At 38.0% G+C, this 27,982-nt stretch overlaps 1 protein-coding gene and 1 long non-coding RNA gene across 5 annotated transcripts in view; one reads left to right on the top strand and one right to left on the bottom strand.

Moving 5' to 3' along the window:
* LOC127493602 (uncharacterized) overlaps nucleotides 1–9,859 on the top strand; it is a 49,474-nt gene extending 39,615 nt beyond the window's left edge. For all 3 annotated transcript variants that reach the window (XR_007924033.2, XR_007924032.2, XR_007924031.2), the window contains exon 4: nucleotides 125–9,859. This is a non-coding gene — a long non-coding RNA (uncharacterized lncRNA). The remainder of the gene's footprint in view (nucleotides 1–124) is intronic.
* NEGR1 (neuronal growth regulator 1) overlaps nucleotides 1–27,982 on the bottom strand; it is a 941,547-nt gene that overhangs the window by 136,275 nt on the left and 777,290 nt on the right. The gene's annotated exons all lie outside the window — the stretch shown is intronic.

The following is a 27,982-nucleotide window of genomic DNA, read 5'->3' as shown; positions in this document are numbered from 1 at the left end:
GACTTAAACCTGGTACCCATAAGGGATGCTGGCACTGCAGGTGGTGGTTTTACCTGCTACGCTATAGCACCAGTCCCTGTTTTTCCTTTTTTAAAAATTGCATGTGAACTATGGTATTTTGCAGATATGATTCATTTTGTGAATACTTCTATTTCCTCTGGATTTGATGAGTGACATGGAAGAGAGCAAGACAACCCTGGCACCTGCTTCTACAGAGAGAATCTTGAATGAAGCGGGGGAAACTTAGGCTGTGTGAAAAGAAGAAACCCACTGAAGAGTAACCTTGTGGCTGATAAAGATGGAATTTATGTGTGTAATTTCTCTCAAGTATATAATTCTGTATTTTGAATTGTAACTATTTGATTTTGGCATTATTTGCTAAATTTTCTCCTACAAAATTAAAAAACTGAATTTATAATATTCATGGTGAAATCCAACTTAACTGTATTATGATTTTTATGGTCCAAATGTTTGTGCCTGTAGAGAGAAATCTGGGTCTGACAAGCATGCATGAGGTAAGCTACAAAAAAGAAAAGTAATTATTGAAGATCTTTAAAAAAAATATGACACAATAGCTCTTCAGCCACTGGTGTTTCTAATGACCAAGTTACATAATCTGTATTTTTTTATAGTTAGCATAAAGGTGAACTGACCAAACTTTTTTGTAAACTCAAATTTAAAGTGTGTGTCAGTGGCAAAAAATAATGTCAAAAAAATGCTTGTTCATTTTATAGATGTTAGAATGAAAATGTGCCAGTTAAGAATAAACTGGCTTGATTAACATGTTGATTAATGAATTAATTCACCTTTCAAAAGCTGATCAGGTCTCTGCTATATGCCAAGTATTATAACATGTGCTGGGGTACAAAGATAAATAAGATAGCATTTTCTTTTTAGTGGGGACATAGCAAAATAATTAAAATAAAAATTGAAATATAATTTGATGCATCAATAAAATTCTACTAATTAATTAGGAATGTAAATAGAAATATAATGTAATTAGAATATAAATAAGTTTTTAAAGGTGGTGATGGTAACATATATATATATATATTTGTGTGTGTGTGTGTGTGTGTGTGTGTATCTCATAAATATATGAGAGAGAGACAGGAACTATTTCAATGCTTAAACACATTAGCTCTTTCAATTCTCAGCCATCTAGAGAAGTGGTACAACAGTGGGAGTATGTTTCCCAAATTTCATGAGTTAGAAACATAAACCCCAAAGTCATATGTTAATGATGTTGGACAGGTTGGACATTTGGGAGGTTAGTGGGTGGTGAGGGATCTGGCTTTATGACCAGGCAAATCCATTTATGGATTAATGGATTAGTGGATTAATGGGTTATCTTAAGAATGTCTTTGTTAGAAAAGCAAGCTCCTTCTGGCTTGCTTTTTTGTATCTTGCTATGTGGTGATGCCCTGAGCCGTCTTGGCATTCTGCAGAGTTCCACTGGCAAGAAGGTCCTCATCAGATATTTTCCCTCGACCTTGGAAATTCCAGCCTCCAGAACTGCCAAAAACAAATTTCTTATTTTTATCAATTATTTAGTTTAAGTATGCATTCATAGCAAAGGAAAACAGCTTAAGACAAGGGGATACTACTGTTAGCACCATTATTAAAGAGAAAACTAAGCAAAGAGAAATTAAGACACCATGCAAGGTGACACAGACGGTAAGTGGCACAGGCAGAATTATTTGTTCTTATTTGTTTGTTGGTAAAGATCTATTGATTTTGAAAGAGTTACTGAAAAAAGGAGAGACAGAGAGAGAGGTATCTTCCATCTACTGCTTACTCCCCAGTGGTCACAATGGCCCACACCGCGCCAGTGTGAAGCCAGGAGCCAGGAGCTTCATCCGGGTCTCCTATGTGGGAAGCAGAGGCCCAAACACTTGGGCCATATTCTGCTAACTTCCCCAGGCCAGTTACAGGGAGCTGGATGGGAGTGGAGTGGCTGGGACATGAACTGGTGCCCAAATGGCATGCCAGCTTTTCAAGCAGCTACTTTACCCTATAAGCCACAGTAACAGCCCCGGTAGAATTTAAATCCAAAAACGCCTGGGCTATAGGACCTGTGCCCCTCATATACATAAGCTAGAAGTTCTCAGATGGTATTGGGTGGTGGGTGGCACTCAATATAACTGAGTGGAAAAGAACTTACAGAATTCGAGAAAGAGCAACATGGATTAAAATCAGCATTACCTACTATCAGTTTCCCATATAATTACCTTATTTGTTGCCTCCTAGGTAAATCAATTCTAGCTACTAATCACAAATTTAGATGGACAATAATGAAGTGAAAAACTAGAAGGAGGTTGGCAAGTTAATTTGACACTGGAGTCACTGTTCAAGTTGCTTTGATTTTTGCAACAAAACTTCTGACTATTATGGCCAGTGGTAATTGGCAGAGAATTGCATCCACCTTCCTTTTATTGCAGAATTTCTTGATGTTTTTGATGTTTTCATATAGGTAGGAGGTGGGGAAAATCCTTTAGGAGTAGTTCTATTCTTCTCATTCACATTTCTTTGAATCCTCATTTCACTGACGATTCAAAGCAACCATCCTCTCCCTTGTTGTCCGATACTGTCTATCTAACTTGTTCATTTGTCAAGAGACACAGACAATAGGCAGAGAAGTACTTGTTTGGGGATAAGTAATTTGAAATTAGAGCACGTGTATTTTGCAATTTAGCAAAGTCACAGAAGTGAAAAGGAGATAGGCTGTTCCTGCCACTCATACTCTGTTCTTAATATCCTTCCCATTTGAGATGAGGGCTTCTAAAACCTGGACTCACAGCTCTGCAGTGTTAATATGCTTTGGAGAAGAGCAGAGACATGGATGGTCCACCGTAGAAATTGGTATAAAGAGAAAGATACTCAGAGATGTTCAACAATTGAAAAAACAAACATGAGCGATTAATAAATCAGATATTATTCTATATCAGATTGGTCCCAGCCAGAAGTGATGATTGTATTACATGTCTTAGAAAATTGTCCCAGTAGAAAAAAAAGGAGGAGGAAGTGGGGGTAGACTCTGCCAGATCTGTTACATCCACCATGCCATGGCAGATTCAAAGGTGGCTGCAGTGTGCCTGGCCTCTGATAGTCACTTCATTGTACCAGAGTTGATATGTTTGGTCAATAACACATAGCACAAGCTATGGGTTATTACTCTGGCCTGAGCTAAAACAGTCACTGCAGCTTTTGTCTAGTGTTACACCCCATCCACTCTGAAAAGGAGTTCTAGGAAAAGGCATGTTATGGGCAGTACAACAGAAAAATCTACATAGTAAGAGACTGAGTTCTACCGACATCCTGAGTGAACTTGGAAACAAATCCTACACATTTGTCAGACTTCAGAAAAATACAGCCTCAAGACTTATCTTGATTGCAGCCTCACCAGACCCCCAAGTTAGAACCAACAAGGTAAACACCCCTGGATCATCCGCCAACAGAAGCTAAAGTAGTAACTGTTTTCTGTTTAAAGCTGCTAAACTTGGGGTAATGTTTTATGCAGCAGAGCCTGACTGATGCAGCCCCATTTTCTTGAGATAGGGCTGGTTCTACATGGCAAGGTTCCTCTTGCCATGGCTTCTTGGAGCAGCAATCTTCCTGCTGCTTTGGGCCTAACATGTCTCTGAGTTACCTTCACACCAAGTGAGGCATGCTTCAGGATGCCATCAAATGCAAGGGTTGTAGTACTGGATGTCTTAGGAGTTCAATCCCTGAGGCCAAAACTGTGCCCTACAGATTTCTCAACTTTCTGAAAAGAGGAAATGAGATCTTCTTAAAAAGCATCAGGCTCCAATCTGGATTTCACTGCAGCTTCTTGTCTCTGTTTCAAAGACATCTTACATTCTTGGATATTCTTGACGTTTGAATCATGTGTCAAGATGTTGTTGATTCTAGTGATGGCAACGTTTCATCTCATATGCATAGCAGATTGTTAAAACATGCTGAAGCTGTGGTGCTCCTTTCCATTCTGCTGTTCCCAATTTTATTGTCACTTCAGAAATAAACTACAACATATAAAGGAGCACTGGGAAGGCGGCTTTAAGAGCCCTGGGGTAGAGCTAAAAGCAGCTCCCTTGATTTTATGTTTGAGCCATCTGGTGCTTACATCAGCTACCACTTGTTTTCAAATATATATTATTTGCGACTTTGTAGAGCTGAATAACATGAGCCCCTTTGGTACAGCAAATATTGTCAACGTACAGTGATTTAAATAAAAGAAGGAGCTAGTCATTTCATATGCGTCTGTGTGGATAGAGGTTGATAGCTTCCCTGCACTGAGAATAGGAGAGTTCTTTCAGCAAGAGAAGTGTGTAAAGCTTCAACCTTTTGGACATCAGGGAAATAAACCAAACCTTTTTGGAGAAATCACCTGTGTTTAGAGCAAATGCTAGCATTTATTAAGTGCTTATAATATCCTATGCATTATGTGAGTTCTTCAAAAGTTTTGTCTCATCTAAGCCTAAATTAGTCAGAATACAATTAGATAACATTATAAACAGCCTTAAAATCTTAGTGAATTAGCAACATAACAAATGTTTGTTTATTCCCATGCCACATGCTTATCTGTATATCTTTCAGACACTAGATAGATATGAAGACAGATCAAAAAGTTCATAGAAAAATTAGATAAAAATACATTTATTTTGATGCCAAAAAAACAATGAATTCCATCCCACAGCTTTTTTCATAATATTTATTTTAAGTTAACTTTTTGAGGACTCCTTGTATACATGGATTTTAAAATTTTTAGCACTAAAATTGTATTTTTCCACGAACTTTTTGAAGTGTCCTCATACCATGCCATTTAAAGTATTAAAGTTTCTTGCTCATCTTGGGTAGGCATGAGATAGAGTTCTGCACTGGCTCTTCCATGTTTTGATCTGAACGTTCCACATTTTGCAATTGCTTAACATCAAATTAGTCATGAAGGACACATTCTCTTGCCTAAGATCTTCCCTAATGTCTGGAGGGAGAGGCGCACCAGAACCACATAAGCCAGAGAATCTAAAATACTTTGTTTTTACAGATATACTTTATGCGTGCAGAAGCCAAAGCATAGAGAGATAAAATGACTTGTCAAGGCCATGTACCTTGAACGGTGGTGGAACTAGATGAATCTCAAATCCGAGTCTATGAAAACTCACTTAGTGCTTTTAAGCACTATGTATGGAAGAGAGAATTTCTGTCAGAACTGACTGAAGGGATCCGGAGGGCCACATGGTATCTGCTCTGCCTGAATAACTTAATATCAATTCTTCAAAATATTTATTTCACCTTCTAAGTGAATGAAGGCAGGAACCATTTGGCAACTGTTCAAGTTCCTAGTTCAAGTTCCTAGCGTAGTGTGCTAGGCACATAGCAAGTGTTCAACAAACTGTGGTTGAAATCTATTTAATGGATGTCTAATTTGTGCCACGTTTCATATAGTACTAAAATATAGGTTCTGTAATGCACAGTTGGTGCTGCTTTAGGAATAATAAGGATGTTTTCAATAATCTGCACTTGCTCATTTATATGGTAAAATGATAAAATTAAGCTATATTATAAATCACCTACTTGTCCATGAATGTAGAAGCTAAGTGGTACAGTCATTTCTGGTGTTCAAGGCCAAGTGGTGAGTAGTCAGTCTTTGAGGTTTCAGCACCAATAGCTTTTGCCTCCCATGCATGTTGTTTGGGACTTCAAGTTCAGCCTACATTAGCCTCTCTATGATCATTTTCACTCTCACTCTCATTCTCATTGACATACTGCCTTCTCAGTCATTCACAGATTTTTTTCAGTCGTGTTAAACTATAAGTAGGGTAACATTTCAAAATTGAAATTGTGCTGTGTCCTGAAGACTTTCCTCTAGTTCTTGCTGCTTCCAGTTCCTGGAGCCATCATTCCTTCAAAAGGTCTTTCCAACCCTAACTCCCACTTGCTTTTGTTAGGGTTCAGAGTTGCCTTTTCTGCTACTCACCTGATTTTTCCCTGTCATCTGTTGTGGACTTTATTGAAACTAACCCTTTATACAGGAAAACTGTGATCAAAGATTTGAGATATCCGCACTCGTATTGAGACCTCAGCCATTGATCCATGGATCCTTACTCCCTTCTAATTCCGTGCAGCCATGGTCAGTCCCTGCTTAGCTTCTGCCACCACAGCCTAGACTTTTATCTGAGGAACACTTCCAATCATCCGGATTACTTAGTAAAATAAATGGGAACATGCTTTTCCAATGCATAGGAATAAACACTTGTTTGTTCTTTAAGGCGACAATCAGCTTTGAGAAAGGATTAAGTAGATTTGGTTCCTTTCTAGGATTTTTAAATATACCACCCGGACAAAGTGCAAGGTAAGTCCTCCCTGTATATTCAGTTTTAAGTATGTGATACACCTGTCTGAATATAACTTAGAACATCTAGAACATGGCATTCATGTTGTCTCAGAGCCCAGCATTATAAAAGGAATCTACCATACCAAAGCGTAGTACTCTACCTTTCATGCCTTCCAGATGAATTTTTATAGATATTGCTTATAATTACTTAATTAAATGATATTGCATACTCCATTAGGATTTCTCCTATATTAATACAAAAATACAAGCATTACTCTTTTAAAAGATAGAAACATTACTGTTTTCCAGTCATATTTACTTCTTCAGAAGTGTGAACATTGATAGATCAGATTCCATTACAGACACTCATGAAGGAAAAATGAAACACACTTTAATTTTCAGGCAATTCCAGTCACACTTTCTCTTATTTTCAAATAAATTGAGACAAGGGAATTCAGAAATAAATTTCCTAATGAACTGTTAATAATGTCAAGTTTTCAAAGGTACATTAAGATAGGCACACATAGTATATAAATATGTACACAAAGAATACATTCAGTTAGATACAGTGTAACATACCAAAGAAAAGTCTAAAAATTGGGAGATCTACGATCCTGTGTTTTTCTACATTTATGTATATTATAGGTTTTAGAAAAATGACTTGTTTTGCCAGCTATAGGATAAACATTTTCAATCAGGACAAAGAACATGTTTGTTAATGTCCTCTCCCCCACATATGGTAGAAATCGCTTATCAAGAGCACTCATCCCTGCTGGCCAGGATGTAAGGCTCAACGCCTTTCTCAGTACTGGGCTCTAGGCAGTGACTCCAGTTGATTTAATTGTACACCTGATATAAAGTTAATTGGTCATCAGGGCAGATGACTTTAAGTGTTTCTTCTGCAAGCTTATTTCTAAAAATACATCTTATTTCATATTGAAAGGATTTGGAAACTGAAAATAACTCACATTCATATGCATAATAGCAAAACAAGTACCCAAAGTGTGAAAATGTCTGTATCTCCAATCAAAAACACTTTTTTGTTCCTTCCTTTCCCCATTACTCTCCTTCTCCCTCTCTTCCTCTTGCCTCAACTGCTTCCCCTTCTCCTCTTCCTCTTCCACCTTTCAGTTTCAATTGACAAAAACTCTCTCCCTGACCTCACTCTAGTCAGACTCTTCTAAGCACCTTAAGGTCTTGGCTTTGTTCTTCGTTGTCCACTTCTAGCAAAAATCCTGTTCAGTCACTTTTTTTTTTTTTTTTGACAGGCAGAGTGGACAGTGAGAGAGAGAGATAGAGAGAAAGGTCTTCCTTTTTCCGTTGATTCACCCCCCAATTGGCTGCTATGGCCAGCGTGCTGCATCAATCCAAAGCCAGGAGCCAGGTGCTTCCTTCTGGTCTCCCATGCGGGTGCAGGGCCCAAGCACTTGGGCCATCCTCCACTGCACTCCCGGGCCACAGCAGAGAGCTGGACTGGAAGAGGAGCAACCAGGACAGAATCTGGCGTCCCAACTGGGACTAGAACCCGTTGTGCCGGTGCCGCAGGCGGAGGATTAGCCTAGTGAGCAGCGGCGCTGGCCCGTTCAGTCACTTTGGAGGGTATTACCCTTGATACCTGATCACTCTACATGTCTGATCAAATTCCTTGTTCCCACCATCTCCCAGGTGATGTCTGATCAGTCTGGCCTGCCCTCATCAAGAAAACCATTTGATCTCTTTCTCTATACCCTGCCTTACCCCTGAAGATTCCTCTTAGGAGTTTTCCTGCATTCCATGGAATTGTCACACATTTCCACCGGCCCATGCTGTATCTGGAATTGAACCCAGTTCCATACTGAGGTCCCTTTTCCTCTACTGTAAAAGTTTCTGAATAAAATGCTTTCAATTCTTTAATACTACCTGGCTCTGAGTTTTCTTTAGTGGTGTAACTAGGCAAAAGGGCATGTTTGATTTATAACTTATTCTTAGGAGAATTTACAGCATGAAGCTACCAAATACCTCTACAATAAAGAAAATTGGCATTGTCAGGAAAAGATATTTCTTTGCATTTGGTCTAAATAAAAGATACACAGTGACTTTTCTTTTCTATGTTTTGTAATACCGATTTTATTTATTTGCATTTTATAACCTTGTACAAAAATGGAGTATTCTTGTAAAAATCCCATAAACTTGTGCTGCAATTGCTTATTTCTTTTTTCTTCAATTACTAAAAGTTCTACTGAGTTCATGCTTTCTAGAAATAAGATTATGTTTTGAACTGCATTCCTTTTCATGGCATATATTTATTAACAGAAAGCAGGTGTCACAGTTTCTAAATCTATGATTTATACTTATCCTATTTTTGAATGACCAGTCTCATCTCTGAAGTTTTCTGTCTTTAAATAATAAGGCTATTTCAAGCATTTTGGAATGAATAATTAACTGCCTCGCCTGGAATCTGTCTGGTATCAAAGTATTAATGCCTGAATTAATTTTCAGCTTATAACTGTTTTCATTTACACCTACTTCCTCGGTAGTTATTTAAGGCAATTTCATCTTTCCCATCTGTGGCTTATATGTTAATGTATTTCATTTTAATGAACACTCTTTAAGCTGCAGAAGTAGGCCAGACGCTATCAGAATGTGTCATAAGTGGAGAAATCTGACTCAGAGATAAACCTTTCAGATGAAAAGCTTTAAAAGGAGTGATACAATGGAGATATTTTTAATTCATAGCTGAGACATAACTCACGAAATATACTGCTATAACAGCTTCCATTCTTTTCTAGGAATTAAATACAGATGAAGATTCACATGTGTTTGTTACATAGTTTAAAAAATTTATACCTGAGTTTGTGGTTATACACAGGAGCCCATGTAGAAAAAAACTAATGGCTAATGGATTTTGAAATAATTTATTTGACATGGGCATTTGGCACTGCTAGGGAGGTCAGAATCCAAAATCAGAGCACCTTGTTCAAGTCCTGGTTCTTCTTCTTCTTTTCAAAAAGACTTATTTATTTATTTTGAAAGTCCAAGTTACAGAAAGGGAGGGACAGGCAGAGAGGGAAGGATCTAATATCTGCTGGTTCACTCCCCAAATGGCCGAAATGAGAAGACCTGGGCCAGGAGCTTCATCCTGATCTCCCATGTGGGTGGCAGGGGCCCAAGGACTAGGGCCGTCTTCCTAAGCTTTTATCAGGCCATTAGCAGTGAGCTGAATCAAAAGTGGAGCAGCCCCGCCTTACGGCGCCGGCACACCGGGTTCGAGTCCCGGTCGGGGCGCCGGATTCTGTCCCGGTTGCCCCTCTTCCAGGCCAGCTCTCTGCTGTGGCCAGGGAGTGCAGTGGAGGATGGCCCAAGTGCTTGGGCCCTGCACCCCATGGGAGACCAGGAGAAGTACTTGGCTCCTGCCATCGGATCAGTGCGGTGCGCCGGCCGCAGCAAGCCGGCCGCGGCTGCCATTGGAGGGTGAACCAACGGAAAAAGGAAAACCTCTCTCTCTGTCTGTCTCTCTCTCTCACTGTCCACTCTGTCAAAAAAAAAAAAAAAAAACAAACAAAAAAACAAAAAACAAACAAACAAAAAAAAAACAAAACAAAAAACGTGGAGCAGCCAGGACACACACCAGAGCCCATATGGCATGCCTGGCATCACAGGCTACAGCTTTACCTACTATGCTTCCAGTCAGCATCCGGTTCCTCTTCTTATTCTAGCTTCTTGCTAATGTGCATCCTCAGAGGCAGTAGATGCCAGCTCCAGTACCTGAGTCCCTGCCACTGACATGGGGGATCTGGATGGATTTCTAGGCTGCTGGCTTCAACCTGGCTAAGTCCAAGATCTTGCAAGTGATTTGGGGAGTGATCCAGCAGATGGAAGCTTTCTCTCTCTCTGTGCTTTTCAAATAAAATGAAAATAAATGAATGAAAATTTAAAATCAAATAACTTTTTGACTGAATGCACATTTGTTTGTATGTAAATAAAGCCTGAATTTGTTACTGATTTTCATTTATTTGACAGAATGACATAGAAAGAGCGAGAGATACAGAGAGAAAAATCTTCCATCTGATGATTCACTTTGCAAATGGCTTGAACAATTGAGACTGGACTAGGCTGTTGCCAAAAAACTGGCACTCCATCCAGTTTTCTCATTTGGGTAGCAGAGGTTCAATTACTTGGGCCATCCTCTTCTGCTTTTTCATGTGCATTAGCAGGGAGTTGGATCAAAAGTGGAGTAGCTGGGATTCGAACCAGCCCTCTGTTAATGGGAAGCCAGTATTATGCCACAATGCCAATCAGAATATAATTCCAATAATTGCATTTAATTTAGGTGCAAAATCTCTACTTATCTAACATATCTCCTTTTGTTAATGTCAAATATCTTCATCATAGAAAACCCTGAAAATAAAACTTAGTACTAAATTAGGCTTGCAAAAATGGCTTTTTATTTTAGTAATTATGTCAGTATCATAAATGAAGACTCATTGCTTTAATTAATACTTTTGAGAATTAGCAAAAATAATTATGTTGCTTGACTTTAAACTTCATGCCTTTTGGATATATTGGATACTATAATACTGGGGCAGAAAAACAGAAGTGATTTTATCATTATGTCAACAATTTTACTTAACTTTTTAGCCTTAAAATTCTTTTTAGAATATAGATTTTTTTTCTATCATTAAAAAACTGGGCATTAAGCAAGTATAAGACAGACAGGTGTCAATCAAGTACTAATTGTAGATAATATTTTTTAATTAGACAATGTTACATTGTTAATTAGAGACTTTTTAAGAGTGGAATGTTAACATAAAAATATTATTCTCTTAGTCCTTCAGTTAAACTTGAGTGTTTAGTTATCTTTGAGGAGGTGACTTGCTTGATTTGGGGTATTTTTCAGTTGCCAGAGTAGATAATTTTTATGTTAAGGGAGAATGTGTCAAATAACTGTTCAAGGGATAAAGAGGTTCCAACCAAAAATCATCTATTATACTGAGATTTCTTACCCTCCAACCACGTGTTACTGCTCTCAAGTTTCAAGAATTGCAATTTGGTTTTGCATTTCTATCTCTAAATAGAAATAATCTCTGTTTTCTTTGTCCTAGTAAAAGGATTTGGACAATCCACATAAAAAACTTGAGGTCTAATATATTATTTCTCTTAATCAGAACACATTTTGTGCATAAAGTTCTTAGATTTCCACTTTGGGTTTCCTGAATTAGGTTGATAGAATCCAAGGCCCTGCATATACAGCTTGTTAGAAAGTTAGAATGAGAACAGTTGAAGAAGTTAAAGGGGAGCTTTAGAGCACCAGAGTCCCAGAAGTCCAAGAACCTTATACTCAAAATCTCTCAGTTACTCAAGGAGAAGCAAAAGGTCACCCTCAAAGTATGCAACAATCTTGCTTGCCTCCATGCTTCCTGAGAGGAAACTCATTAAAAGGAATTAATTTTCCTTTAAGAAATGGGTAGTTGGCATGCATATATCCCTAAGGAGCAGCCACTTGTAATTCAATTCGAAACAAAGAGTTTTTGAGTAATAGATTGAGAAACTCTAGTTATATATTGCTGCTCTGTGCCTCCTTCACTCCCAAATTATAGATTATATATGTTTTACATCATATTCCAATTTAAACATCTAGCTATTCTGAAAGCTCTCTAAGCAGACAGGAATACTTTGCATGCCAACTCTCATTGGTGGTAGAAGTAAGAGCTCCAAGGTTGATTAGCAATGCCTGCCAGGGAGGAGGTGTTGGAAGTGCAACACGTGCTGTGTTACTGTCTCTGCCTTACAGAGGGATAATGTCCTTTCTGAATATATATTATTTGCTGCTTAGACAATTTTAGAACATTTATTGCATGGAAATTATATACAAGGATGCCATTTTTGCATTCTCTGCCCACAAAAAAGACATGTTAACCTATTAAACAGCTGACAGTATTGTTAAGCATGCACACTGCATAGCACTAATCAGTCTCAAAAGTTCAAAGTTTCATATTTTATAAAATTCTATTTCTTTCATAGATAAGTTGAAAATTAAAATCAACAAAGATCTATTAATGGAAAATAAATATTTTTCAGTAAGATTGTATATGCTGTACTTTTGATGGAGGAAAACCATTTCTAGTACTCTGTTGTTCTCTATATCCTTGTAATTGAGACTATTTTATTTATATTATTTCTATCATTTTATTTTATTTTATTTAGCCAGAAAGAGACACACGAAAGGAAGTTATTTATGCTCCCATTATTTATGTGGGGAGCAGGAATCCATTATCTTGAGCCATCATTACTACATTATAATGTGCTTATTAGCATAAAGCTATAGTCAGGACCCACAGCTAAGTGTCAAACATAGGCACCCCAAAATGGAACATAGCTATCTTAACCACTAGACCAAACACTTGCCCTTACACTATTTTCAAATGCCTTTCATCTTCAATGGAGTATCGATAGATAAATAACCAAGACAGATACTGAATGAATAATAAAGACCCTCTCAAAAGTCCGGGATCAGATGGACTTTTCTTTGGAAAAGATTTCTGCTGACTTCTTCCAGACTTTTGAAGAAGAACTAATTCCAAGTCTTCTAAATCAATTCAAAACAAATTAAAGAGAGGAATTCTCCCAAACTCCTTACACAAGGTTAGCACCACCTAATTTCCAAAAACAAGTAAAAGATACAGCACAGAGGAAGAACCATAGACCAATATCCCGAATGAACAAAGACACATAAATCCTCAACAAAATACTAGCTAATTGGATCTAACAACACATCAGAAAGATCATTCACCTGGACCAAGTGAGATTTATTCCTGGTATGCATGGATGTTTCAACATAATGTAAATAAATAAATGTGATACATCACATTAACAAACTGAAGAATAAAAACCATATGATTGTCTCAATAGATGCAGAGAAAGCATTTGATAAAATACAACATACTTTGATGGAAAAACCTTAATCAAATTGGGTATAAAAGGAATATTCCTCAACACAATCAAAGCAATATATGGCAAACTCATAGCCAGCATAAAATTGAATGGGAAAATTCAGGAGCTTTTAAACTAAGATCCAGAACCAAACAAGCATACTCACTTTCAACATTGATATTCAACAGTTCTGGATGTTTTGCCAGAGCCATTAAGCAAAAAAGTGAAATTAATGTGATACAAATAGGAAAGAAGGAAGTCAAATTATCTCTTTTTGCAGATGACATGATTCTATACATGGGTGAAGTCTACCAAGAGACTACTGGAACTCATAAGAGAGTTTGGTAAAGTTGCAGAATTTAAAATCAACATACAAAAATCAATGCCCTTTGTATACAAAAACAATGCCATGGCTGAAAAGGAACTTGTAGGATCAGTACCATTCACAATAGCTATGAAAAATATTTAAATACCTTGAACTAAATTTAACCAAGGATGTGAAAGATCTTTACAATGAAAATTACAAAACATTAAAGAAAGAAATAAAAGAAGAAAAAACATAAAAATATTCCATATTCATGGTTTGGAAGTATTAGTATCATAAAAATTTTGATACTACTGAAAGCAATTTACAAATTCAATGTGATCTCAAGCAAAAAACCAAGGACATCCTTTTCAGTTCTAGAGAAAAGATGTTAAAATGGTATGGAAACACAAGAGCCCCAAATAGTTAAAGCAATGTTAAACAACAAAACAAAGCCAGCAGACTCAGAATACCAGATATCAAGACATACTACATGGCAGTTATAAAACAGTCTGGTACTGGGAACTCAATCTAGCTCTCCCATTGGTTATGAGAAGAGCAGGAATCTAGGTTCTTGAGCCATCATTACTACCTCTTAGGTACAAAAATAGACATGTAGACCAATGGAATAGAATAGAAGCACCAGAAACTAATCCGCACATCTACAACCAACTAATCTTTTACAAGTGAGATAAAAATAATTCCTTGGAGAAAATACAGTCTTGTCAAAAAATGGTGGCTGGGATATTGGGTTTACACATGCAAAAGGTTGAAACAAGACCCTTACCTTACAACTTAAAGAGAAATCAACTCAAAATGGATCGAGGATATAAATCTACAACCTGATATCACAAACTATTGGAGGAGAACATTGGGGAAACACTGCAAGATACTGGTATAGGCCAAGAGTTTTGGAGAAATACCCCCAAAGAACAGGCAATCAAAGCCAAAATAGACAACTGGGATTGCATTAAGCTAAGAAGCTTCTGCTGCAAAGGAAACATTCAAAAAAGTGAAGAGGCAACTCACAGAATGGGAGTAAATATTTTCAGACTCTGCAACTGATAAAGGATTAATATCCAAAATCCATAAAAAGGTCAAGAAACTCAATAACAACAAAATAAACAATCCAGTTAAGAAATAGGCAAAGGACATGAACAGGCATTTTTCAAAGGATGAAATTCAAATCACCAACAGATAGTAGCCATCAGGGAAAATGATCAGGATTAGTACCCTTCAGACAAGTGCAAATAAAAGGCACAATGGGGTTTTACTCACCTCAGTTATAATGACTATCATCCAAAAATTACAAAGCAGCTGAAACTGGTGAGGATGTGGGGAAAATGGCAGCCTAATAAACTGTGAGAATGTAAGCTAGTGCAATCACTGTGGAAGACAGTATGGAGATACCTCAGAAATCTGAAAGTAGATCTACAATATGACCCAACCATCCCATTCTTGGGAGTTTACCCAAATGAAATGAAATCAGCATATGAAACAGTTTTCTATACCCTCATGTTTATTGCAGCTCAATTCACAATAGCTAAGATGTGGAATCAACCCAGATTTCCATCAGCTGATGACTGGATAAAGAAAATGGGGTATACATAGGTTATGGAATACTACTCAGCCCTAAAATTGAATGAAATCCTGTCTCTTCAAAAAGAATGCATCTTGAAACTATTATGCTTAGTGAAATAAGCCAGACTTCCAAAGACAAATAACTTATATTTTCTCTGACATGTAGCATTTAATATAGAATATAAAAATATATAGGAATGAAGTAGATATCCTGTGATATGATTACTGTTTTTAACACTACTTATACTCCTGTGGAACTGTAAGCTTCCTACTTTTTACTTGTTGATTATTATGGTTGGTAGTGAATTAACCCTATGATTATAGAGTGAATTGAAATAATTATTTGCAAAAATTAGGGAAAAGAAAGAAAGGAGGCAGATGGAGGGAGGAAAAGGGGGAGAGAAGGAAGTATGGTTAGTGTCTTAGAACTATATCTAAGAAATAGATGAAATGTGTTCTCTTTATATTAATAAAAAATTTTAAAACTCCTAGATTTGAGGAAGATATTCCTGAGAATTTATTTCAGATTCCTATTTGATAATATTCTTATGTATCAGTAAAAACTTAGTGACAGGTATTTTCAATGATCTTATATATAATTCAACAATGCATGGATATGAATACTTGCCAAGACCAGATTGTAAAAGATGGTACAAATTTCTGAATTTGGCACACTTACTTAGAGGATATTATTTAATGTGTTGTAATATGTCTTTTACTACACCTCTTTAAATGAAAATCAAACAGTTTGAAGATAAATTCTGATGGCCCAGTTTCTTCAAACTTTAAATCACAATAGCATCTCTATGTTGCATTGAAACCTGGGATTTTCCTGCTGGGTTTTAGTATTTGAAGTACTGACTGCACATTTCATATTTCCATGATAATTTTGCAAATCTTTTTGCCTTACATGTCTGAAACAATCTGTTCATTACCTAGCCAAGAAGGTGGCCAGAAAGAAACTGAAAAGTATTTGCCCAACAGAGTGCCCACGGCTTAATTTGCTGATGGGAAAGAATTTCTTAAAGCAAGAGGAATTAAAATAATGTGACCATTAAGTAAAATTGAATGTAATGGTTTATCACTTTAGAAGCACTTGTTATGACAATGTATTATATCTTGATACACACATTATACTGTATATATACAAGATCCCAAGAAAAATCATCATCTTAAAAGTTAGAAAATTTCAAGGTTAAAACGCTAATAAATAGCAGAGCTAGGGCTTAAAACCAGATTTAAAAAAAAAAAATTCTCATTATCTATGTCAAAGTCCTTCAGTGCCATCAGAGTGGGAAGGAAAGGAATCCAATATCTATTACATATTACCTTAATATGTTCTGGATACTGTGTAATATTTCACTATGTATTTTACCAAGTTTGCTGTCATTCTTTCCACTCCGTAAGATATATACTACCAGATGAGGATACGATGATGCTGAGATGGAGAATAACTTTCCAAAAGCCATGTAGCATATTTCAACTCCAAACTGCCTACAAATCTTATTTTTCTTTCCAACAGATAACACTGAGTTTTGTTATAATATTTAGAATAAACCTTAACTTTCAAACTCAACATTTTGTGTCTCATGAAGGTGAATACATTGCATTTCATGAAGGACTAGCCAGTATTGTGGAAGAAGATATTAAATGAGAATGGGAATGAGAATGGGTGTGAATGCAATATATAGGTTGACTTTGATATCCATAGTCATCCCTAAAGCAGGAAACATTTTCCTGACTTTTGTCTTCTAGACTTCTCAAGGAAAGATCTAATGGGAAAATTCTCAAAAGCTTAGGAAACAATATTATTTTTCTATCTACATAGAATTTTGCTTAAATCAAGTTCCACCCACTTCAGACTAGCTTATGAAATTGGACATATTATTTAATGTTCTGAAATTCAATTTTATTACTTATAAAATTGAAAAACTATGTCATAATGTTGTATTAAAGATAAAATAATAAGATATGGCCGGCGCTGCGGCTCACTAGGCTAATCCTCCACCTTGCGGCGCCAGCACACCGGGTTCTAGTCCCGGTTGGGGCGCCGGATTCTGTCCCGGTTGCCCCTCTTCCAGGCCAGCTCTCTGCTGTGGCTCGGGAAGGCAGTGGAGGATGGCCCAAGTGCTTGGGCCCTGCACCCGCATGGGAGACCAGGAAGAAAAAGCACCTGGCTCCTGCCATCAGATCAGCGCGGTGCGCTGGCTACGGAGGCCATTGGAGGGTGAACCAACGGCAAAAGGAAGACCTTTCTCTCTGTCTCTGTCTCTCTCACTGTCCACTCTGCCTGTCAAAAAAAAAAATAATAATATGATATGATAAAGTTCATAGAACATCCTGGCTGTGATCATGAGATCAGGTCTTAGGACAGTCAACACTCAACTTCACTAACCCAGATGGCCCCACTTTTCTGTTAGCCAATAAGAGCTTTAAGGGAGTTTAAGAAGTTTGTCATGAACATGATTAAACTAAATCTCTAATAAAGATGAATGGCCTTATTAATTTTGATTGAGCATTCAAATTCCAAATTTTCCCACAGCCAATGTGATTATATATCTTGATTTGCTTGAAATAGCCCTCATATAGACTTTAACAGGGCCAACTTTTACTCCAAAATTTCTCAATTTGGATGATAAAGTATATAATCACACTACTTAAAGGGAACTTATTTTCCTACATTCATTAGTTCCATTGTATTTTATTCTATAAAGATGAACAGATTTACTGAACTGGATAAAATTACATGCCCATTTGAATTTATAAAATATCAATCTTAAACAACATTTGAATGGTTAATCCTGAACATTTTGTGTAGTGAAAATAAAATAGTTTTTAAAACAAATAGTCAGGGCCAGCTCTGTAGGGTAGTGGGCAAAGCTACTGCCTACAGCACCAGCATTCCATATGGGCGCCAATTTGAGTCCCTGCTGCTCCACTTCTGTTACAGCTCTCTGCTATGGCCCGGGAAAGCAAGAAGATGACCCAAGTTCAAGTGGGAGACCCAGAAGAAGCTCCTGGCTCCTAGCTCCTGGCTTCGGATCCGCACAACTGCTGCCATTACGGCCAAATGGGGAGTGAACTAGTGCATGGAAGACCTTTCTCTCTCTCTCTCTGCCTCTCCTTCTCTCTCTGTGTAAATCTGACTTTCAAATAAAAAAAATCTTAAGAAAAAACAACTAGTCATACGAAATAGAAATACTTAGGGTCCTGAATTTTTTATATCATTGTTTCTTCATATAAATTGGTATTAAATAATGACAACCAGTAATCTCAAACATGTAGACAGAGTCCTGTGTAGCCAGTCATGTTAAGTTCTAGAGTTCCCAGAGTTAAACAGATGGCTTAAGTGTCTTTTGAATATCTTTTCTGTCTACCTCAAAAAGAGAAAAAAGTGACAAAGTGATCTTTTCAGGCCTTTCATGAATATGCATACATATAGCATTCATGAATCACTGAAATGTAGGAGACTGTTAAATTGCATTTTTGCTAGAGTTCAGAAAAACATATGAGTAACCATATTTTGACGGTGAACAATTACAATCTCTTCTTTAGAGGTCATTTTTGAATCTGTTCCACTACAGTTTTGTAGGTTGAAGTGAAATAGAGGCACAAAGATACATTTGTGATGAATTGCTAAAACTCTTTAAACTCCCATGTTTAAAAAGTTTCCAAGTGGCAATATGGGTACCAAGGGTTTGAATCAGTTTACTAATAACAAAAACATAAATAATTATCAAAATAATAATAGTGACAGTGACAGTGGAAAAAATGAAGAAACTTTTTCAGTCGAACTTGCTCTGCTCTGTTACTTTTTCTTTCATTATTCTGACAACTACTTGAATGCATGGATTTCCCTAGCATACAAAGAGATCTTATTTCCCTCTTTTAAACACATACATAAATCTTTAGGCTTACTTTGGTGTTTTTCTTGCTTCTAGAATAAGGTTAATAAATATAGTGCCCTGCATACCATTACCCCATCACATACTTAACAGGCAGTAGCAGTCTGTTTCTTTTTCTTCCATAATATCTCACAGTCATTTTCACCCCAGCATTCAAGACAGTCACTTCCAACTAAGCTGCACTAGAATCGCCATGAAATCCTTGTTTTTCCTATCACATGCTTTACTGAAGTTCAAGGCAGAATGTAATTTTTGAGTTCTCACCTTAAAAAAAAAAAAAGCTCTAAGAAATTACATGGGTATTTAGCTCATTTTCTTCTGGGTAGTTGAAGAGTTTTATTAGCTTTTCCTTTAAAACATTAGTGCCGGGACCCTGTGCTGCAGCTTTTCAGGGTGAAGAGAGGACAACAAGTGATGAAAGCAACACAAGCACAGGAGATTATAGAAAAGCAAGGAGCCAGAGGGATCCTCTCCTGGTTAGCAGGAGCAACACCTCTCTCTGACTCGCCCTGCAGATTATTCCTGCCAGACATTCTTGCTGACACCAGGACAAGTTGCTGTTTAGCGGTAAACAGTCTTCTCTACCTGCAGTTCTAAGCCAGACTGTCCTGTGATCCCCTGCTGCTGTTTTCCAAACTGCAAAGCCTCCCAACATTGTTCCACTGCGTTCCTCACAGGGCTGCTGTGACCCTTTCTGCCTGGTCTCCAGCACATTAGTATGAGTGAAAGCGCTAGATTATGCTGTGGTAATAGTCAAAATCTCAGTGATTCCAAAAACAAAATTTCTTTCTTCTCCTTTAACTTGTTGACGACAGGTCAACTGTCGTTCTGCTCTGAATCTATGACCCTTCTTCATTTTAAGATTGTTAGAACCTGCTAGGCCACTGAGACCTAAAGTCCCCAGGCCCGATGACACTGGGCACAGGTAGACAATCTCAAGGCTAATGTGAAGTTCATTACTCAGGAAAACTTTGCACCTGAGACCTTCCAGACTGCTCAGGCAATGCGCTGTAAATTTCACCAAGGAGTCCCTCTGCACGTCCCCACCGACCTTATCTGGGTCCGGGTGGTGTTCTGCACCTCCTCCAATGAACCACCTATGATGGGACTCTGCCTGCTGCTCAGAGGGAATGAAGCCAGATTTCAGCACCCCCACCCTCCTGCCAGCCCTTGCCCTCGTCTTAGCAGGCTGCATCTCCACTCTTATCCCCCCCTCCCCACTGTCTGCCCTAAAATAGTCTTCTCTACTTTAACCATCTCCTTGCCTTTTCAGAACCTTGAAATCCTAAAACTTAACCAAGACCAGGCTCAAGGCACACCATTTACCTGATTCATGCTCTTCTCATGGCAGAGGGAATAATTAAGAAATATTGTATATTGTATAAGAAATATTGTATACTAAACTGATCTTCTGTTAAAAAAAGAGAAGAAATTAGCAATTCCCAACTTGACTCTCACTGGGATTAAACATGACAATAGGTCTGATCTGATTTCATCATCATTTAAAAAATCATCTATTATTTTTCACTTTATGTTTCTGTGTGGGAGCAAACTGTTGAAATCTTTACTTAATGTATGCTAAACTGATCTTCTGTATATAAAGAGAATCGAAAATGAATTCTCATGTGAATGGAAGGGGAGAGGGAATGGGAAAGGGGAGGGTTGCGGGTGGGAGGGACGTTATGGGGGGGAAGCCATTGTAATCCATAAGCCGTACTTTGGAAATTTATATTCATTAAATAAAAGTTAAAAAAAATAGATTAAAAAAAGAATACAAAACAACAACAACAACAACAACAACAAAAAAGAAATATTAGAAGTCCTTGGGGCTTTTGCTCTGAGATGGTGCTCATCGTGTGTGCTATTTCACTGTCCAATGCAAGTCTCATGGTCACTGATGTCAATGACAAGAAGCTCTTACACGTTATTTGGAAATGGGTAGGGATCTATAATCCTCTTATAAGAAAGAATAAATATTTGTGAATAATAATAGAATTTCAGGTAGGCAAATATTTGTCTATGTTTAAGAGTTGTTCTCCATGAAATAAATATATTGGAACAAAGAGAGAGAGAAAACTACCTTCTACTTAAGTGTGATGAGAGATTTCAGATTTCCTGCTGACTCTGTGTGATACTTAATCTTCCAGAAGACAAATCTATGGATTTTGCTAGAAAGTTGATAGATTAAATGGCCAGTTCATGAACCCAAGATATGGTTGATTTTTTCTTCAATGTTTGTGTGCTGCTTTGCACCTGTACTCTATGAGCTAGTTCAGAGAAAGCCCACAGATCATTTTTACAGAATAATGTCCTAAATGCCCACATAATTTTAATTACAAACCAAGCTTAAATGGATAATTTAAACTATGCTCCAATCATACAAAGGGAAAGGAAATTATCATCTATTATTGACTGAAGGAACTAGAAGGACAAGTAAATGGTTGCTAGGCCTGTGGCTATCATTTAGAGAAATAGAAGAGCCTAAAAAAATGGTAAAACCATGAGCCTGGAAAAAACGAGGAGTCAGATTTTTGTTGTTGTTGTTATATTTTCTTAAGAAGAGGAAGTTAGAAACTGGCAAAGGAATAATATTTTACTGAGAACATTGCCTTTCTAGTGTAAAACAGGGTGAAAAATTTAATCAATAATTTTTAGCATTTGAGAACTGGCACTGGTGGATGAAATAAAAAGAATCACAGTGCTCAGTGGAAGTTTGGGGAACTAACTTGTCCCAGCAGGTTGACACAAGATGACTTGAAAATGATACACTGTTGGTGTCCTTTGTCCTGACTATAGGTGACAGATGACTGATGGAACAGGCATACTAATCAGGAAAAAAAAATCAACATTTAAAATAAATGTACACTTAACCTTGGAAATGGAAGGATAAAGGCCAAAGACATTCTGCATTTGTTAAATGCCCTATCACTGTTATTCAAAGCCTTGGCATTACCTTAGAGACTGTCAGAAATGCAGAATATCAGGCTTTGTTCAGAACTAATGAATTGGACTCTGATTTTTAATAATAATCCAGGTGATTTCTATTCATCCTAAACTTTGAGAAGCACTAGTCTAGAATGATTGGCCCCATGGTGAAGAATGTTCAAGGATATTTCAAAAATTTCATGACAAATGTATATTATAAAAAAGTATGCAGGCATGTCAAAAATTTTCTTCTGTGTCAACAAACTTACCTTTTAAAAAAAATTATTTATTTATGTATTCATTTGAAGAGCAGAGTGACAAAGAGACAGGGGGAGAGAGAGAGAGAGATTCTGTCTGCTGGGTCACTTCCCAAATGGCTGCAATTGCCCGGTCTGGGCCAGGTCAAAGCTAGGAGCATGGAATTCCATCCAGGTATCCCAGGTGGTTGGCCGTGGTCCAAGCAATTGGGCCGTTATCTACTGCCTTCCAATGGCCCGTAACAGAGAGCTTGATAGAAAGTGGAGCAGTTGGGACTTAAATTGGAACTCCAATATGCGATGCCATAATCACAAGTGGTGACTTAACCTGCTGAGCCACAACACCTGTACCGCCATAAACTTTGTGAAGTAATTTGTATATATATTGTCTGACACAATCATCAACACAAACAATATAGGATTTGTTTACAACATTTAAGAATTTGAGAACTTAGTCTCAGGTCTCATATACTGGCAAAATCTTAACACATAGTAGGTAGTAAATCAAGAGTATACCTCCAGTTTTATGCCTCTACAATTATACTTTATTTTCCCTACTCTGCCAGCTTCTCTTATTTTTATGTTTATTTTTTACTTAGGAAAAACAGGAAAAAATAAAAGCTCTGTTTCTTTAGTACTTGAATTTTCCTACAATTCAAAGCTCAGAGCCTCTTTTACTCATATTTCCTGTCTTCTCTCCCCCTTCTCTGTTAGTATTTACAAGAACAGATACACTAAACACACAAACACACCCAGAAAAAAAAAAAAAAACACTTGGCAAATTCACATTTACAGTTCAAAGAAATAAGAAAACAACTTTATCAACAACTGTGTGATATGTTTAATCAATTCTGGATGGCAACAGTTTTCATAAAATTGTTTTGGCAACAAAGAGTATGTGGGCACGATAGCCTATTTATAACTATATCCCACAAGGATAAAACGGAAACTCACAGATAATATAATCATTGACTTTGAGCTATAAAGAGATTTAGAGATAATCTCACCCTATGCCCTGAGACCTCCTGAGTTCACTTATCCCAGACCCAGATCTTCAGATTCCTGTTTAGAGTTCATATATTTCTACCACGTATTATATACCTCTTACAGAGGAGGTAAGAGCAATTGACAATTAAAAATCTTTAGGGGATTACACAAATTTTGCATGGTACTTTCAGGTAAGAAAGTAGTACTGAGATCCTTTTCCCAAACCAGCCAATGACCCATTTATTGCAAGGTAACTGGACAGAACAGAATGGTGGTAAAGCAAACACTCCCTGAGGATTTCCTGGGAGGAAGCCATGTTTCCACTCCTTTGAACCTTTCTGTGAATTCTCTCCAAAAATGGAGTTGAATCAGATTCCTACTGAGATCCTACTTGACTTAATCTTTGGCATGGGGTTACTAGAGAATTAAGACATATTCAACAGAAAAGAAAAGGGAAAAATAAACAGCTGGAGTTCGTGTGCTTGTGCACGCGTCTGTGTGTGTGTACACAATAGTTTAAGCCTGGCTAAGACTTTTACGATTCATGTCAGTTCTTGTATACAGACTTCATCGCAGTTCTTAGTGGTTTTCAGTAATAAGCTATTTGCTTAGCAGGGAAAATAAGCGTCTCTCCCTTTGATTGCCAAAATTGTGTTGGTCTCTGTGCGGAGTACATTTCCTCATCAAGAACTCAGGCCCTCTAAATAGGACAGAGCAACAAGTATTGGCATGCAGACAGGAGCACGCAGAGTGCCAGCTGACTCTTCTGTTGCTTTACCAGGTACATAGCAGGGAGAGAACAAAGAAACAGCTCCTAAGCTTGGAGGAAAGATGGGGACACGAAATAAATATGATGGATGAAGTGGAAACAGGAGATATAGGAAAGCAGACAGCAATATTGGGGATGGCAAGAGACCCAGAGGAAACTGCAAAAGCCACTGTTCTGGAAATACGGTGGGCAGTAGTGCTCTCTTTAAGAGATTTATACAATTCTTTAAGGCTTTCAAAAGTTCTTTTTATTCTGCATACATTGATAATATTTCCTTGCTGACCTAAGTCCACATAAGTAAAAGTAATATGCCATAATTTAACACAATGTGCTGTACACAGAGAGGATGGGGCTGTGAAGACAGAGATGGGCATTCAGAGTTCTGCTGCCACAAGCCAGGGGACAGCAAAGGTTGCTGGCAATTGCTGGAAGCTAGGAAATTAGCACAGAACGGATTCTGTCTCAGAGCCTCTGGAAGCAACCAAACCCTTTGTTAGGGATGTCTGACTCCAGTACTATGACAGACTACATTTTTATGGTTTGAAATCCACCCAGTTTGCAGTAATTTGTAATTCAAGCACTAAGAAACTAATACAGATATTTGGGTCAATACATTTCTAATAATGCTTTTAATTTGCAACATATTTGAACTTTTAATCTGTTATTTCATAATTAACAAAATGGATCAGTAAAATAGAGAGAAACATTTTATAGCATTAAGAACCTTTTATAAATGAAGCAAACTGAGGCACAGAGAAGGTAGCAATTAGAGAGAGAAATTCTTCACCACCTTTTCCAAAGCAAATGCTTTGGAAAAAAAGTTAATATTACTCTACTGCAGGTTATGGCAGTGGTCTGTGTGTGCCTTCTCATTTATTCACTAATCTCTGTGAGATGGGAATTGTATCCTCAGACAAGGGCACATGCCAGTAAATAGCACAGTAGAATCTGAACCCAGGTCTTTCTAGTCAAACTAATTCCATGCTTTTAAACAGGAATCCACAAATGTTGCCATAAGGGGCCAGACGATAAACATTTTTGACTATGCAGGCCAAATTATTTCCTTAGCAACTTCTCAACACAGGTTGTGAATTACCATAGCTAACATATAGCAAAATGGGTAAAGCTGTGTTTCAACACAATTTTACTTGTTGACATTGACATTTGAATTTATTTATTTTTTAAGGAATACAAATTTCATAAGCATAACTTTAGGAATATAGTTATTCTTTCCATCATTCCCACCCACACTCCCACCACTCCTCCTCCTCCCTCTCCCCTACCCAGTCCCATTCTCCACTAATTTCATTTTTAATTTAATTAATTTTGTACACAGAAGACCAACTCTATGCTAAGTAAAGATAAACAGTTTGCACACACACAAAACTGTTTGAGAACTAGTTTTAGAGTTAACTCCCATTTAACAACTCACTGAGGACAGAGGTCCTGCATGTGGAGTTAGTGCACTCCTGCTGTTAACAATTAACCCTCTTACGTATGACATCAGTTACATATGACGTCAGTGACCACCGGAGGCTCTTGACATGAGCTGCCTAGGCTATGGAAGCCTTTTGAGTCCACAAACTATGTCAGTATTTAGACAAGGCCATAAGCAAAGTGGAAGTTCTCTCCTCCCTTTAGAGAAAACTGCATCCTTCTTTGATGGCCACTTCTTTTCACTGGGATCTCATCGCACAGAAATCCTTCATGTAGAACATTTTTAGATTTAATTTAATTTCATGTGTCATGAAATAGACTTTTTTCTTTAGAATTTAAAAAAAATTGATTTGAGAGGCAGCAAGATTAGAGAGAAAGAAAGAGGGAAAGAGAGCCCTCTTATCCAGTGGTTTATTCTATAAATGCCTATGGGGGGAGGGCAGGGAGTAAGGGGCTGTTCTGTAATTAGGAGCATGGAACACAATATAGATTACCCAGAACCCAATCACTTAAGCCATCATTGCTCTCTCACAGGTCTGCCTTGGTTGGAAGCCATGGTCAAGGCACAAAGCCAGGAATCAATCCCAGGCACTCTATTGTGGGCCATGAACATCTGAACTTCTAGACTAAAAACCCATTCTAACATGTTTTTGTTTTGATTTGTTCAACCATTTCAAAGAGGTAAAGCCATGCTTAGCTCGCAGGCCATATGAAAACCGGTAGTACATAGATGTGGTCAGTGGGTGTTAGTTTTCTGGTTCTTGTTTTGACCATAACAAGACAGAAGAGGCCAGCCATGAAAAAGCACTGGGATAGGGCCAGCACCATGACATAGAAGGTCAAGCCTCTGTCTGCTGTGCCTGTTCGAGTACTGACTGCTTCACTTCCGATCCAGCTCCCTGCTAATGGCCTGGGAAAGCAAAAGAAGATGGCCCAAGTGCTTGAGTCCCTGCACCCATGCAGCAGACCTGGAAGAAGCTTCTGGCTCCTGGCTTTGGCCTGACTCAGCCCTGGCCATTTGGGGAGTGAACCAACAAATGGAAGACCTCTCTCTTTCTCCCTGTAACTCTGCATTTTGAATAATAATAATAATAAAAAGCACTGGGATGTAAAACTAAAAACACAATACTCTATCTGATACATATATTTTACTTATTAAAATTTGGAATAAAATATTTTATTCCAATTTTCTTTCTCTACAGCATTTCAAGAATTCAAAAATTTTAAGGAAATGGAGTATTTCTCTCCCGGCACAGGATGCAAATATTTCCTCTCTTCTCACTGATGGGAGAATCAGGTTTAATTGGCCACTAAGGGCTACTGTGAAAGCAAATTGAATCTGGCTTTTGTGTGGAGTGCCTTGGTAGAGGCCAGAGCTGGGGAGAGTTGCTTCATATTGAGGGGAAACAAAGGAGCATGTTGCAGATACGGAGTGGTACGGGGAGTCAGCAGTAACATAATGTTAGAAAGACCGGAGCTGCTATTTTCCAGTACATAGAAGCCCTGCCTTCAAGATACCTGCAGCTACCGCATAAGTCAGGCTAACTCGACTTGTGCCAACCAGAGGGAAGTCCACATTTCCTTTCCTATGACTCATCGACTGCAGAGTGCAACTTCGTAGCGGGGCAGGAGCTGCCTATGTCCCTTCTTGACTCCTTTCACCAACTGTGGACACCACATCATTACAATAGACTTTCTTGTAAGATCCTGGAAGGCCACAGCCTCAGCTTCCTGCCTTGGATGTTATAGAAAGCACAAATGTGACCCCTTTGAGCTGAGGCACTGTTTTCTCTTGTTCACATCATAATTTTCGCATCAACAATTTTCTGTTGTTCACATCGCAAGTCTGTGGTTTAGCTCCCTCTCTCCTTTTACATTCATATCTAAAATTCTAGATATGAGTGTACGGGCCAGGGCTGGACCAGGTCAAAGCCAGGAGCTGGGAGTTCTTCCAGATCTCCCACGTGGGTGCAGGAGCCCAAGGACTTCGACCATTTTCCGCTCCTTTCCCAGGAACATCAGCAGGGAGCTGGACTGAAAGTGGAACAGCCAGAACTTGAATCAGTGCCCATATGGGATGCTGGCGTCACAGGCAGCGGCTTTACCCGCTGCACCACAGCACTGCCCCCAACTCAGGATTCTCTACTCGAATACCACAGACGTGGTGGTGTGTAAGCAACCGAAATTGTTCACAGTTCTGGAGGCTTGGAAGTGCAAGATCAAGGGGAATCAGTGCCAGCCGAGGTCCTGTTCCTCAGAGATGGCACCTTCTGTCTGTGACATCAGCAGGTGAAAAGAGTAAAACACCTCCCTTAGGCTACTTCTGGAAAAGGCACAAATCTAATCCCCCCCAACGACTTAGCTCACTAATTATATCACATTGGAGGCTAGGATTTTATTATATAAATTTTGTGGGGACATAAAGATTCAGATCATAGCAGAAATCCAGAATGAGCTATCTGATTCCCTGAGGATGTTTGGAGAAAAATATTGAAACTGGGGAAAGAATATGTTTCAATTTTACTTAGAGCATTGCAGGTCTGTGACATTCTTTTATAATGTTTATTTTTCTCACTT

The sequence above is a fragment of the Oryctolagus cuniculus genome, chromosome 7 (genome assembly GCF_964237555.1).
Source record: "Oryctolagus cuniculus chromosome 7, mOryCun1.1, whole genome shotgun sequence".
NCBI lineage: Eukaryota > Metazoa > Chordata > Mammalia > Lagomorpha > Leporidae > Oryctolagus > Oryctolagus cuniculus.
The sequence above is the reverse complement of the archived record's forward strand: the minus strand, read 5'-3'. Positions and strand labels throughout refer to the sequence as shown.